Below are 13,100 nucleotides of genomic sequence, written 5' to 3'. Positions count from 1 at the left end.
TTTAATCAATGGATTCTGGCAATATCCAAGTGATTTCCTACAAGCACAAAGAACAGTGTTTCTCAAACATGGCAACTTTAAGAAGGCTGTGGAATTCTAGAAGTTGAACTGCAAACATCTTAATGTCTAAGAAATACCAATGTAACCAAAGAGGTAGAAAAGAAATTGCATCTTGAATGTTAAGGTAGGGAAATATTCATACACATACATAGAGATCAGACCCCTCTAAAGTTAATCCTGTAATTTCTTATCTCAGGTGCAATGAATGCATTAACAGAAGGGTGGAATCTAGTTTATGTGAAGTGTTAATACCACATATAATACCCTGTAAATCCACCTGGAATATTGCATCCAGTTTTGGTTGCCATGATATAAAAAGATATTGACAGTCTAGAACAAGGGTGTCAAACTCACTGCGTCACGTTGCCATCACGTGATGTTTCCATGACATTTTTTCCCTTTGCGGAGCTAGGGTGAGCATGGATTGCACATGATGCATCCAGCCTGTGGTGCCAGTTTGACACCCCAACTCTGGAAAGAGTACAGAGAAGAGCAACAAAGATGATTAGGGGACTGAGGGCTAAATCATATGAAGAACGGTTGCAGGAATTGGGTTTGTCTAGTTTAATGAAAAGAAGGATAGCAGTGTTTCAATATCTCAGGGGCTGCTACAAAGAAGACAGGGTTAATCTATTTCCCAAAGAACCTCAATGGAAACTAATCAAGAAGAGAATCTAAAACTAAGGAGAAAATTCCTGACTGAGAGAATTAATCGTTGGAATCGCTTGCCTCCAGAAGTTGTGGATGCTCCACCACTGGAGATTTAAAGCCATTTGTCTGGAATTGTCTCTGGTCTCCTGATTGAGCAGGGGATTGGATTAGAATATCTTCAAGGTCCCTTCCAACTCTGTTATGCTGGTATTGGTACTAAAATTCATATTCCTACAATTTTCTTACACTTCACATTTTACATTTTTCTAATCTGTCATGACTTGATATCAGTTTAAGGACAAAATGCCATTTAAAGAAAGAGGGGAAAGAGTGTTTCAGACAACCTGATTTATGGGTTGGAATGAGATGAACACAATATCATGAATATAATAGTATATTTTTCTTTGGGAATCAGATTTGTATCCTGTTGGCTACATGGATTAAGTTCATGTAGGTTTCTAAAGGGCACTTTCAGAATTGGTTTGTGACATATCCCTTAAAAAGTTGGCAGAACATGTTTGTGTCATATTTACATATAAACAGCAACTCAAATAAACTTTTTCCATAAATATTCAGCTTCAAGTTGTAAATTCTGGTTTTTCAATTTTTTTTTCCCTGGTTGCTTTTCTCAGACCCTCACAGCATTCAGTATAACATCACCAATGCTCCAGACTTACTGTTTTCAATGACTGTTATATCAGGAGTGTTACAAATAAATTGCCTACCTGCTTGGATTTTAAAGTCCCATGAGATCAAATGGTCAATTGCTTCATCTTTTTCACTACAACAGTGACATTTACTATTGTTCTTGATGAATTTTCACTTTCATGCAATTAGTTGACAAAGTTTATTCTTGAGTGACTAAAGGAAAGCCTTCCATTTCTTTCTTCATGGCTCCTGATATTATGTTGTTGTACAGTCAGTGAGATGTCAAGTACCCTCCTTCTCATTTTCATTGCCAATGACAGCAAGATTTGAAGACAGGGAGCCAAATAGACCAGCAACACTTTACATGAAATTTTATGTCATAGTAGGTAGGTCAAGGAAACTGATGAAGTCATGCATACTGGTGATTGCATTTCAAATGCTATCCTCTGTGGAATGAAGGCCTTTACAATTGAAGACAGTGGCTTGTAGTCTTCCATGTTGATAAAGCGAATGCCAGTGGATAAATGGTTCTAGTCTAGGGTTAGGAGAGGATACTGGCCCAGTATAACTCAGCTGTCCTCCATGCCTAAGAAATGGCCGGATCTCTTTACTCTTAGTCCAACACTTCAACTACTACCCACACCAGGTAAGTTGCTGCTGGTTTGCCCCGGTTCAGCCGAACCTATAGTGAAATTCAGGCCTGGGTCGCAGAACCGGCAGCGGCCCAGACCTGCCACACCCCCAAACCAGTACTTGCTGCCACTGGGCCACTGTCATTCTGGATTTAATGACTGTGCATGCACATGCAGGAAGAACAATTTACATTGAATAGCGAATGCATGTGCAGCAAACATCTGGTTCATGGGTTACAAACTGGCAGTAATGGCAGTAGCAACCCATCCCTGATCCACACTGACTCCCAGATATGAGTGTGGGAGAGAAGGAAGGAGGGAAACTTTGGTATTTTGGGAAATGTGCTTATTTCAACCCAGGGCAATGTCCAGATGTAAGAGGCTGGATAAAAGACTAACATCTATTCTCCACAAGCTGTTGCCTGCCTGTTTCTGTTTTCTTGGTTGGTTTTCTCAGAGCCAGGCACAGTTGCACCAATTGGCAGGACAACCAACAACATTTGAGCAAAGTCCTATATGATCTAATATAACACTGTTCTTGTTGTGTAATAAAGAGCTAACATGTGAAAAATCTCTGGCTTAACCAATCATGTGAAGCAATGATAATAAAATAGAGATATACAGAAATTCCTAATTGTAGGAAACAATGACCAAAGCTGAGAACATTTCATTTTGCTTCCAGAAGCTGCTTTATGAATGTATCTTTTGTGTTGTTTGGCAGAACTGTGTTTATAGGAATAGCATAGTCTCTTCCATTAATCAAATATCTGAGCCAAACATTTACAGGAATAGAATTAATATTGACCAGAAATATAATAGAACTGAAACCTAAATATCCCCACCCATTTCACCATATATTTTCCTTCTTTACTTCCTGGTTATTTAGTTCATTTGTAGAACATTTTATGTTGTGTACAGATTTATTTATATATAGATGATTGATAGGATTGGCTAAACACTTACATATTACTTAAATGACAAATATATGACTAGGAACTCTGAGAAAAGCAGATAATTCATTTTTACTATCTATGAATAAACACCAGTTCAACTTCCAGAATAATTCCCAGGGTTCCACCATGTTTGTTTGTTTGGTTGGTTGGTTGGTTGGTTGTCTAATTGAATGTCCCTTTGTATTAGAGGAAGGATTTAACCAATAGCTGACTTGCCATTTTGCAACAAATTCCCAGTGCATTGTATAAAATTTAAAACCAATCAAGCTTTACCACTCTATTTAATTTTTCACTTGGAATTTGATGGATTTCCTTCAGATAGTTAAAAAAAAGTGGGTATTAGGAAAACAATATGAAGTCTCCAGACTGCCTTCATTTTCTAGGTTCATCTATCTGAAAAAGATGAATGTTTCTGATACTATCCTCCCCCCGCTCTTCTTTGTATAGGAAGGAAGAAAATAAAATTCCCCTAACCAGACTTGACAAACAAGTTTGATGTTTCTCACAAACTCAAAATCTAGGGCAAAGAACTGGTTGTTAAATCATTTGAATCCCACCACTGTGCATAGCCACTGCATTTTGACATGTGGAAGCTGAGGTCTGCTTTCTTTCTCAATGCTCTTTGAAAGAGTTCTGTAAAGGTAAACTGCTCTTTTAAACTCTGCAAACCTTTAGTGACTACCTTCTGATGCAAATAGACCATTCTTCCTAACATCTCTGAATGCAATTTTCAACCTCCTATGGACCTGCTTATTGGTAGGATAACATCCTTTTATACACAGGTGTGGGATGGGGGAAAACAGATGAAAGTGGGAGGGATCAGGTAATATCCTGTAGACAAAAGCAACAGCCATCGATGAAATTTGGGCATTGTCCACCTATCGGTCCTGATAAAGGTGAGAATTGGGAGATGGAGGGCAGACTTTCATATGTGGTGGGGGCATCTATCAAGGGAATAGCTTGATAGTTCTCTTTCTCTTTCTTCATATGTTTATGAAGAGAATAGTTCTCTTTCTTCATATGTTTAACCTAAGCTTCAGTTTATCATCGTAGAGGGAAAGCTTTAATATATATATATATATATATATATATATATATATATATATATATATATATATATATATATATATATATATATATATATATATATATATATATATATATATATATATATATATATATATATATATATAATCTTATTTCCTATAAGGGAAGAATAGAATGATGTACAAAGATTTCAGTACAGGGCATGGCATAAGACCTATGGAGGGTGGGAATTGAAATAAGCTTTTTCCAGGTATAATAACATTTAATATGTCAGTTTTACTTGGATTTTTGGATTGTTTCTTCCCAAGGTCTGGCTGCATGATTCTGGAGACCACAAAAGAAAATTTAGGGGTTCAGAGCACCTGCAACTCATGGATTCTTCATTCTTGCTCAAGAATTGTATGTTTCGGTCTTAAATAGAAAAAGGCTGATAGATAAAAATAATTTTACAATGTGATACTCAGCTAGCCTTAAAGGTATAACCCACAGGAATGGAAAGTGGACATGGTAAAATGCAAGAAATATATCTGAACAGATTGTTTAGAATTTATTTTCTATGCAAGTATCAGTTTGACTTGCAAATGGAATAAGATTGTTGTTACTCTAGTTCAATGATTTAAATGCAATTTTTCAATTTCCATACAACTGTATGTTCTTATGTTCATTATTTTCTTATTTTATATCCTGCTTTTATTATTTTTATAAATATATTATGTGGAAAGAAATGTTTCTACAGAAAGTATAGAAAAGTGGAATTTGCAGGGGAGGGTTGCTTAGGCTCCATTTATGAGCAAGAATGAAGGAAAATCATGGTTGCTTAATCTGCTGTTGAATTCAGCAAGAGTTCCGGTTATTTCCAGATAGCAATATTTCTGCATTTTTTCCTGGTCTTTATACTTTTGAATATTCTTAGCCACAGTATTTTGAATGTGTAACTTCTGTTAATATGCAGACATATCTCTGTGCTCAATGCATCCTGACCTCTGAATGAATCTGAAAGTAGCCAAGCAGCCTGAATCAATCATAGATGAACTAAACTGGACATTATGCATTGAGACATTGTGAACTATGGGAGCATAAAAACAGGAGATTTTTGATTGCCAGTCAATGGAGTCTCAGTAACTCTAGTTCACAGGTGTCAAACTCGCCACATCACATTGCCATCACATATTTCATGACGTTTTCTCCTTCATGGAGTTGAGGTAGACAGGGCCTGCTCATGATGCATCTGACCCGCAGGCCACCAGTTTCCCACCACTGCCCTAGTCCTTAGATGCACTAAATTGTTTGGGTAGAAGTGACCATCTTCTCTTAGAGCAATAATCTATTTATAGTTGTACTTCCAATGATTCAGCTGGAGTAGATGTGGATCTTGGAACTGCACCACAGAATTTTAACATGTTGCAGGGGAATCTGCATCAAATGTTTTGCATCCATGATGTTCCTATATGAGAGTTGGGAAGAAGGCATGGTTTCAGTCTGGACCAGAGAAGCAGTTCTCATTTTTGCTGAAAGAAACATCTGCCTTATTCACTTTTGTCAATGAGAGTGCTAACTCTTTATTTCCAAATAGGAATACTTTCTGTCTGTGAACATCGAACTTTTGACTTCATCCATCAGTCATGAAGATCTATCATCTTTTCTTTTTGACTCTCTTTGTGAAAACTGTGGTTGGTCCAGGTACAAAAATAAGCAATCTTTAAGCCCATTGCGATGCAATATACATATGTAGCTACATTAGTATAGTCACAATGGATGAGATGAGTGGTGGGTTCCGGATCCTGATTTTTTAGGTATTTAGGTATTTATTAGACATTTATAGGCTGCCCTTTTCCCTGAGGGGACTCAGGGCGGCTTACAATCAAAAAGGAAAGGGAGTGTAGGACAATACAAAAAGAAATGTGCACAAAAGTAAATTAAACAGTAAAACTCAACATTCACTGATGCAACTGGTAGAGTGCAACGTGGCCCGGCATCCACCACATAAACATCTGCAGCACATGAAAACACACACTCAGCATGCACATGCATACTTAATGCCTGTGATGCTCTGCAACATCTCCACAATGCTGCAGCTGGTCAGCGAGGCATCGCACAGGTGCCTTATACTCTGAGCATGTGTGTGGAAGCCCCAAAGAGCTCAAATACTGGTAAGGAGCATAGGCTAGTGCTCCCAGCAGGCACCGGTACATCCATACAGGGGTGTACCAGTTGTAATCTCACCACTGGATGAGATAGAATTATGCTAGATATCTTTATGAAATATTTTAGGTCCTTTCAAAGTGATATTGTAGATGTACTGAATATGCTTGTAAATAATACATAAAGTATCTATATTAGCATTCCATTTTTAAGTATACATTTTAAAAACTCATGTATAAACAAGGAGCACACATACTGGACAGCATCCACTTTTTACACCATATTTGTTATAGTTCCATGTTTAATGCAGAGTTGTAGGTAAACCTAATTTTTTGCTGTATAGTTTGCTTTTTGGTTTATTGTTGAATATATTTTTTTCCAGAGGCTTTAATGTGGCTATGCACAGATGTGTCTTCCTTAATAATCTTGTAACAAAGGTTAGGTAGAAAGAGAATTTCTGGTTCAAAGTCACTCAATGAACAATGTAGTCAAGTGGGAATTGAACTTGGCTCTCTCTAGTTCAGGAAAAAACATCTTAACCATTGCAACCACTGTGCAAATTCTGGAGAACAAATCACCCAACCCATAAATCATTAATATTCTTCCAATTTTTAGCAAAAAATATCCATAAAATTTTTCTAGACACTAATAAATGTTGTTATTGACTTTTTCCCTAATCAAACAATTTCATTTTGCATTTCAACAAATTCTGTTATGCTCGCCAACCATTCCTCCTTTGTGGGTATTTCAGAACCTTTTCCATCTTTGTACATATAATAATCTACCAAACTCCATACCTTTCTAATTTCTCTAGTTCACCTACTTTGTTTAGAGGCATGAACTGACATTCAGAGAGCCAGGAACCGACTGCCTCAACTGCTGATTCCCCATGGCTCAATGTCAGCCTTGCAAAGGAGTTCAGACAAGAAGCACACCAATCCTAACTCTAACTTTATTGTAAGGTGACATTAACAGAATCTTACAAGTCTCACCCACCCATCCCCTTCACAGTACTAGGGAGGGTCTCTTCTGAGATATTTGCCTAAGGTCATTCCTACATACCATAATATTCCATAGGAGATGGGCAGCTAGCAAATTCAAATAATATAATAATTGTGGGGTCCTTGGTCCGCTCTGTGCTTGTTGTTTTCATTTCCCAAATTAGATGACATCATTCGTGCTAGTATTAGTATTGATGATGTTACCAAGTTTGGGTAATGAAATGTCAGCAAGGAAACTACCAAGCTCAGGGAGCACCAAGAATCCCTTATATCAACTCTCAGCTACAAATATTCTCCTTTAAAATAATAATTCAAATCATTAACAATAACATTTCTGTTCCATAGAAAGATAATCTCATATGCATATATATATAAATCTACAGAGAATGCATATATATTCTCTCTGTATGTATATATGGGGAGAAAGGGAGGGAAAGAAAATATATTGAAACCTGTATAATTTGGGATAAAATATTTCACCCAGAGTCATGCTTAGGCATGTGTACCTATGAGATAGTTTTATATATGTTTGTATTTCTATACAGTATAATGCACAAAGGGTTTTTAAATATATATTTTTAAATTTTTGATGTAGATCTTGCTGGAGGTAAAAGTGAATGTCAACGGCGTCTTAATGGTTTTTGTTATCCGAAACACCTTTCCTGTCCTGATTGTTTTACTCACTATGGACACTGTGAATTTGACCTCCAGTGCTGTGCAAGGTAAGCCAGTTTTGCCAGGGTACAGAATACAGTTCTTGTGGATGAGATCAAAAATTTTATTAGACATTTACCTTTATAGTTTCCGATCTAAATTTTAGTCTGTGTTTTGAATTTACATTATGGTTATTCAATTCAAGTATTGATATTACTGTGTCATTTGGCCATTTGGCCCCTCCTCTTGTGACACTATGGACTGGGTCATCGGAGTGTGGCCCTGGTGACGGATATGAGTGCGGCTGGCGTGGACAGAGCTTACTTGTTGGAGTTGTTGGAGTTGTTGGAGCAGCCGCTGCTGCCGCCACTGTCCTCACTGCCGCCATCACTGGCTGCTTCACCACCTCGCAATTTATCATCTGCTGCGATTTTGACATCTGACCATTATACCTACATATTGTCCTTAACACTGACCATTGCTATGATGGACATAAGCTTCCTGCTACCCCCTTGAACACTGTTGGCTGCCCCCCCCCCTCGTGGACATGTCATCTCCCTGTTCCATCTCCCCGTGATGTCATCCCGTTTGGTTGATGCCACACTCTCCTCTATGTTATACTGCGACAGAACTTTACTCCCTTCAGGAACTCCCCCTTTCCCAAGGATGGCCTTCTTGCCTATCAAGATGCTTCCTTAATGACGGATCTTGGGATCCCGAGAGGTGGCATGTGAAGAAGAGACTTCTTAGGGCTTTCTTAAAGGGTTTTTTTAATCAAATTTTAAGGGGGGCAGGGGGTTGATCCAGATGGCTCATACAGGCTTTGGGGGGAGTCTGCCAGGGCACAGGCCAGAACTAACTAATGGGTACGGGTCAGGAGTGCTGGGAAGGGTTGGGATTCTGGGGGAGACTTAAGCATTCCATTGGGGGGGTTACCATTTTTACTGTTTGTGGGAGAGGTAGATGTGGTGGGGGCGGAGGGCCAAATTATGTTCGAGGGATGCGGGTTTGCTGTTTAAGAGCAATCGCATGTTCCGACCCTCATCACCCATCTCGCACCCCCAGGTGCTCGGGATTACAGGACCCTGGTATCCAGCTGGTGTCGCTTAATGCCAGGTCCATGGTACATAAGGCTTCCCTCATTTATGACCTCATACAAGAGGGTAGAGCAGACCTGGCATGCATTATGGAGACCTAGTTGGGTCTTCAGGGGGGTGTTCCTCTTAGTGAATTATGCCCAGCAGGCTTCCGGGCATTTCACCAGCCGAGAGCCCAGGGCAGGAGCAGGGGGTAGCGGTGGTTATTAGGGAAAGGCTCAGACCTCAGGAGGTCACTGTGCCTCAGATAGGCAGATGTGAGTCCCTTTTTGTGAAATGGGGCCTTGGAGTTCAGGTGGACCTCTTTGTTACTTACCTATCTCCCTGCTACGTTTCATTGGTCCTGGAGGAGCTGCGAGATGTTTTAGCCAGATTGGTGGTTGATTTCCCCAGGCTTATGATCCTGGGGGATTTCAATCTGCCTTCCATTGGCGAGACATCTGAGACAACTCTGGAGTTCATGGTTTCCATGATGGCTATGGACCTAACTCAGTTAATTCAAGACCCCACCCATAAAAGGGGACACTCGCTCGACCTGATTTTTGTCTCTGGACAGTGGATGAATGATCTAGATTTAGAGGATATTTCTATCCAACCCTTGTCAGGCTTGACTTCCATACTGCTACCCCTTGCCGCAGGGAGGCGGAACCGACTAGATGGTTCCACCCCAGGTGCCTAATGGACCCTGAAAGGTTCCTGATGGAGCTTGGGACTTTTCCTAAATCCCACTTTTCACAGCTTGACTGAAGCCCTAGTGGAAGCCTGGGATAGGGTGGCCACCGGGGCCTTGGATCGCGTTGTGCCTTTGCAGCCTCTGATCCAGTGTCAATCCTGGGTAGCTCCCTGGTTTACCAAGGAGCTCCAGGAGATGAAACACCAGAAAAAATGCCTAGAGAGTGGTTGGAGGGCCAGCCGGTCCGAATCCAATTGAACACTAGTAAGAATTCATATTAAATCCTATGTAGTGGCGATAAAAGCGGAAAAGTGGCAACATTTTTCCACTCTTATCGCATCTGCAGTTAACTGCCCAACCCCCCTGTTTAGGGTGATCCATTCCTTACTTAACCAAGAAACTGGGAATGACTGCTTGCATGGTAGGGCTGAAGAATTTGCTCAGTATCTGCAGGATAAAATTGCTCAGATTCTGACAGGCTAGGACTCTGACTGGGTAGATTTGGGTGAGTCAACAGGGATGAATCTTGGGGAAACTATCTGGGATGAGTTTTCCCTGTCACCCCCGAGGGCATGGACAGGATTATGGAGAAACTCAGTGCTGCCACTTGTGTGCTGGACCCTTGTCCCTCTTGGTTAGTTTCGGCTTCCCGGGAGGTGACACGAGGCTGGCTCCAGGTGATTATCAATGCTTCATTGAAAGAGGGGTTCTTTCCCACTGCCTTAAAGGAGGCAGTGGTGAGGACCCTCCTTAAGAAGCCTTCCCTGGACCCAGCTTCTTTAGCCAACTATCGCCCACTCTCCAACCTTCACTTTGTCAAGAGTGTGGTAGCATGTCAGTTTCCCCAGTACCTGGATGAATCTGCCAACCTGGCATTTAAGATACTAGGCTTATCAAGTGGAAAGCCAGTAGCCCAAGTTTGAGACCTGAGTGTCACAAAGGGGGGTGAGTTCCCATCATTCCCCACCCCCAGCTCCTGCCATCCTAGCAGTTCAAAAGTATGTGAATGCAAAACTTTTATACTATACTTTTATACTATACTATAAAAGTGATACTTTTAATAAGTACCACTTTAGTGGTAAAGTAACAGCACCCCATGTGGTTATGCTGGCCACATAACCACAGAAATGTCTTAAGACAGCACTAGCTCAATGGCTTTGAAACAGAGATGAGCATCGGCTCCTAAAGCTGGCAACAACCAGCAGAGACCTAATCCTCTATACCAGGGGTGTCAAACTGGTGGCCGGCGGGCCAGATGTGTCATGAACAGGCACACCCACCCAGCTCCAGAAAGGGGGGAAATGTCATGATACATCATGGCAACATGACATCACAAGGTTTGATGCTCTATACCTACCAAATAATTGTCTACTTGAAATAATTTATTCTTTTTCTAATGTACAGAATATGGTGGATTCCAGAGTGTGAATATACAACTTCACCAGCTGAAAGTTATTTTCCTGAAACAACAAATTCACAAATGTTTTATGATGAAACTGAGGAACCAAAATAAACTGTTGTGACAGTCATTCAGGTAGCTTGCAGCTCAAATATTGTTCTTCCTTAGTTTTGATTAGGATTGTCTATACATGTCCAGGATAATAACACTCGATAACCTGTGACCTGCTGGGTCATCATTTCAGGGAAATTTCCTTACCTAAAGAGAGAAACAGAATGTCAATAGTCATGCAAAAGAACAGTGGGAGCAGAAGTGTCTTTTGTCAACTTCCTTATTGAGGAATTTCTTTGGATGAAGTTGTCAGAAACTATTGAAATTCCTTCTTTCCTTTTCTCCTTACTTGCCTCATTAACCATGATATCAATTACCAATGTTTCATTATTCCCATAGTAGCAGCTATAGAAAAATAGCTATTCAAATTGACCAGATGCTTCCCAACCTTCCATCTTGCCCTTGTCAGCTTTATTTATGTCTGTCCTATGCTGTTGTTATTATCAGAATCTGCTGTCTTTTGTTTAACCAATATGACTGTGGCTATTCTAACCAACTTTCTTCTACATTATTTTTCAGTTCCTGCTAAGTAAAAACATCTGAGTACCCGCTAACAGTTGATGGAGCATTTGGAGATTATCTAAATTCTGAAAAATGAATTAATGCTTTGCTGATAAAAAGCTGTGTTCTTGTCAAATGCTAAAGCTGATATGCATTAAAACTGATACTTTCCATACTTCATGGCCATGCCTCTGTTCTCCGTTCTTTTTGCTGATGCTTTTTTTTCACATTTTCAGGAATTATTCCTCCAAAATAATCCATGCATTTAAAAAAATGGGTTATATCTGGGTAAGAATGTAATAGCCATGTTAGATTCCTCCCAGGCTCTGCTGTGTTGCTGCATCATGATGGGGTAGGGTACCTGGGCAGGATGACCAAAGGATGCCAGGACTGTATGGCAAGCATGTATATTCCCAGCAGGGCTATCAAAGGCATGAAGGTCATCCAACTATATAGCTAAAACAAATAGGCAACTGTGTTGGGCTGCTACAATATAAGAAAAGACTGGAAGATCATCAATTGTCAGAACGAAAGTTCAATGCTATATAGAAAGGTCAGGTTAAATTGATGTATTGCTAATCATGCCTATGGATAGAAAACTTTTCAACTAACAGTTGGCACCTGCTTGAAGTTAGATGAAGATCAAGAGAATTCAATGGGAGTTAAAATTATGTTGCTTCTGGCTACATAGGAATTTCAGACTGATCCCTCTTTTAACTCCACCACCAGGTTCTACCACTCCTCCTGCTACATCATTTTAGTGAGAATACTGGCCTTAGCCATTAACAGCCAGATGAGTGACCTTTAGCCAGTCATGCTCTCTTAGCCCAATCGACCTCATAGAATTGTTTTTGTGGGGAAATATAGAAGGAGGAAGGTGTGTTCAATATGTTTACCACCTTGAGTTGTTAGTGAAAATAATAAAGGTGGGAAATAAACGAAGAAACAAACAAATACCAAAGACATCCATTCATAGTGTGTATTGTACAAGTAATGGCGATACTGTATTTCTCACCAGGAAAACCACATAGAGAGAAAGTATAAAATGATTAATGATGTGGTGCCAGAGAACAGTGTCAGATGGTACTTAACATGCTACTGAGGAAGAGCTGAGCATCTTTTAGAGTAAATAGTGTTTATAACATGGCTCAATTAAAACTGGTCTCCAGACGCAATTCAAGGTGTTGGTTATTACCTTTAAAGCCCTACATGGCTTAGGGCCAGCGTACCTGCGAGACCGCCTACTGCCACATACCTCCTTGCGGCTGCTGAGATCCCACAGATTGAGCCTCCTTCAGATGCCGTCAGCCAGACAACGTCGGCTGGCAGCTCCCCGGAGGACAGCCTTCTATCTGGCTACTCCGACCCTTTGGAATAGCAATAGCAGTAGACTTATATACCGCTTCATAGGCCTTTCAGGCCTCTCTAAGCGGTTTACAGAGAGTCAGCATATTGCCCCCAACAATCTGGGTCCTCATTTTACCCACCTCGGAAGGATGGAAGGCTGAGTCAACCCTGAGCCGGTGAGATT

At 40.3% G+C, this 13,100-nt stretch overlaps 1 long non-coding RNA gene across 4 annotated transcripts; it reads left to right on the top strand.

Moving 5' to 3' along the window:
* Positions 1–3,469: 3,469 nt before the first annotated feature.
* LOC148044914 (uncharacterized) lies at positions 3,470–11,722 on the top strand. Of its 4 annotated transcripts, none has more exons than XR_015696900.1 (5): positions 3,470–3,585; positions 5,565–5,671; positions 7,730–7,856; positions 10,963–11,092; positions 11,588–11,722. It is a non-coding gene; the product is annotated as an uncharacterized LOC148044914 (long non-coding RNA). The 4 variants fall into 4 exon arrangements; XR_015696901.1 differs by having other exon boundaries at positions 3,566–3,700; XR_015696902.1 differs by lacking the exon at positions 3,470–3,585 and adding an exon at positions 3,766–3,840.
* Positions 11,723–13,100: the final 1,378 nt, after the last annotated feature.

Source organism: Thamnophis sirtalis, unplaced genomic scaffold (assembly GCF_051295495.1).
Source record: "Thamnophis sirtalis isolate CommonGarterSnake01/CBP01778 unplaced genomic scaffold, rThaSir2_p1.2 scaffold_6, whole genome shotgun sequence".
Taxonomy (NCBI): Eukaryota; Metazoa; Chordata; class Lepidosauria; order Squamata; family Natricidae; genus Thamnophis; species Thamnophis sirtalis.
Note: the sequence above shows the minus strand (reverse complement) of the source record. Positions and strands in the feature narration are given on the sequence as shown.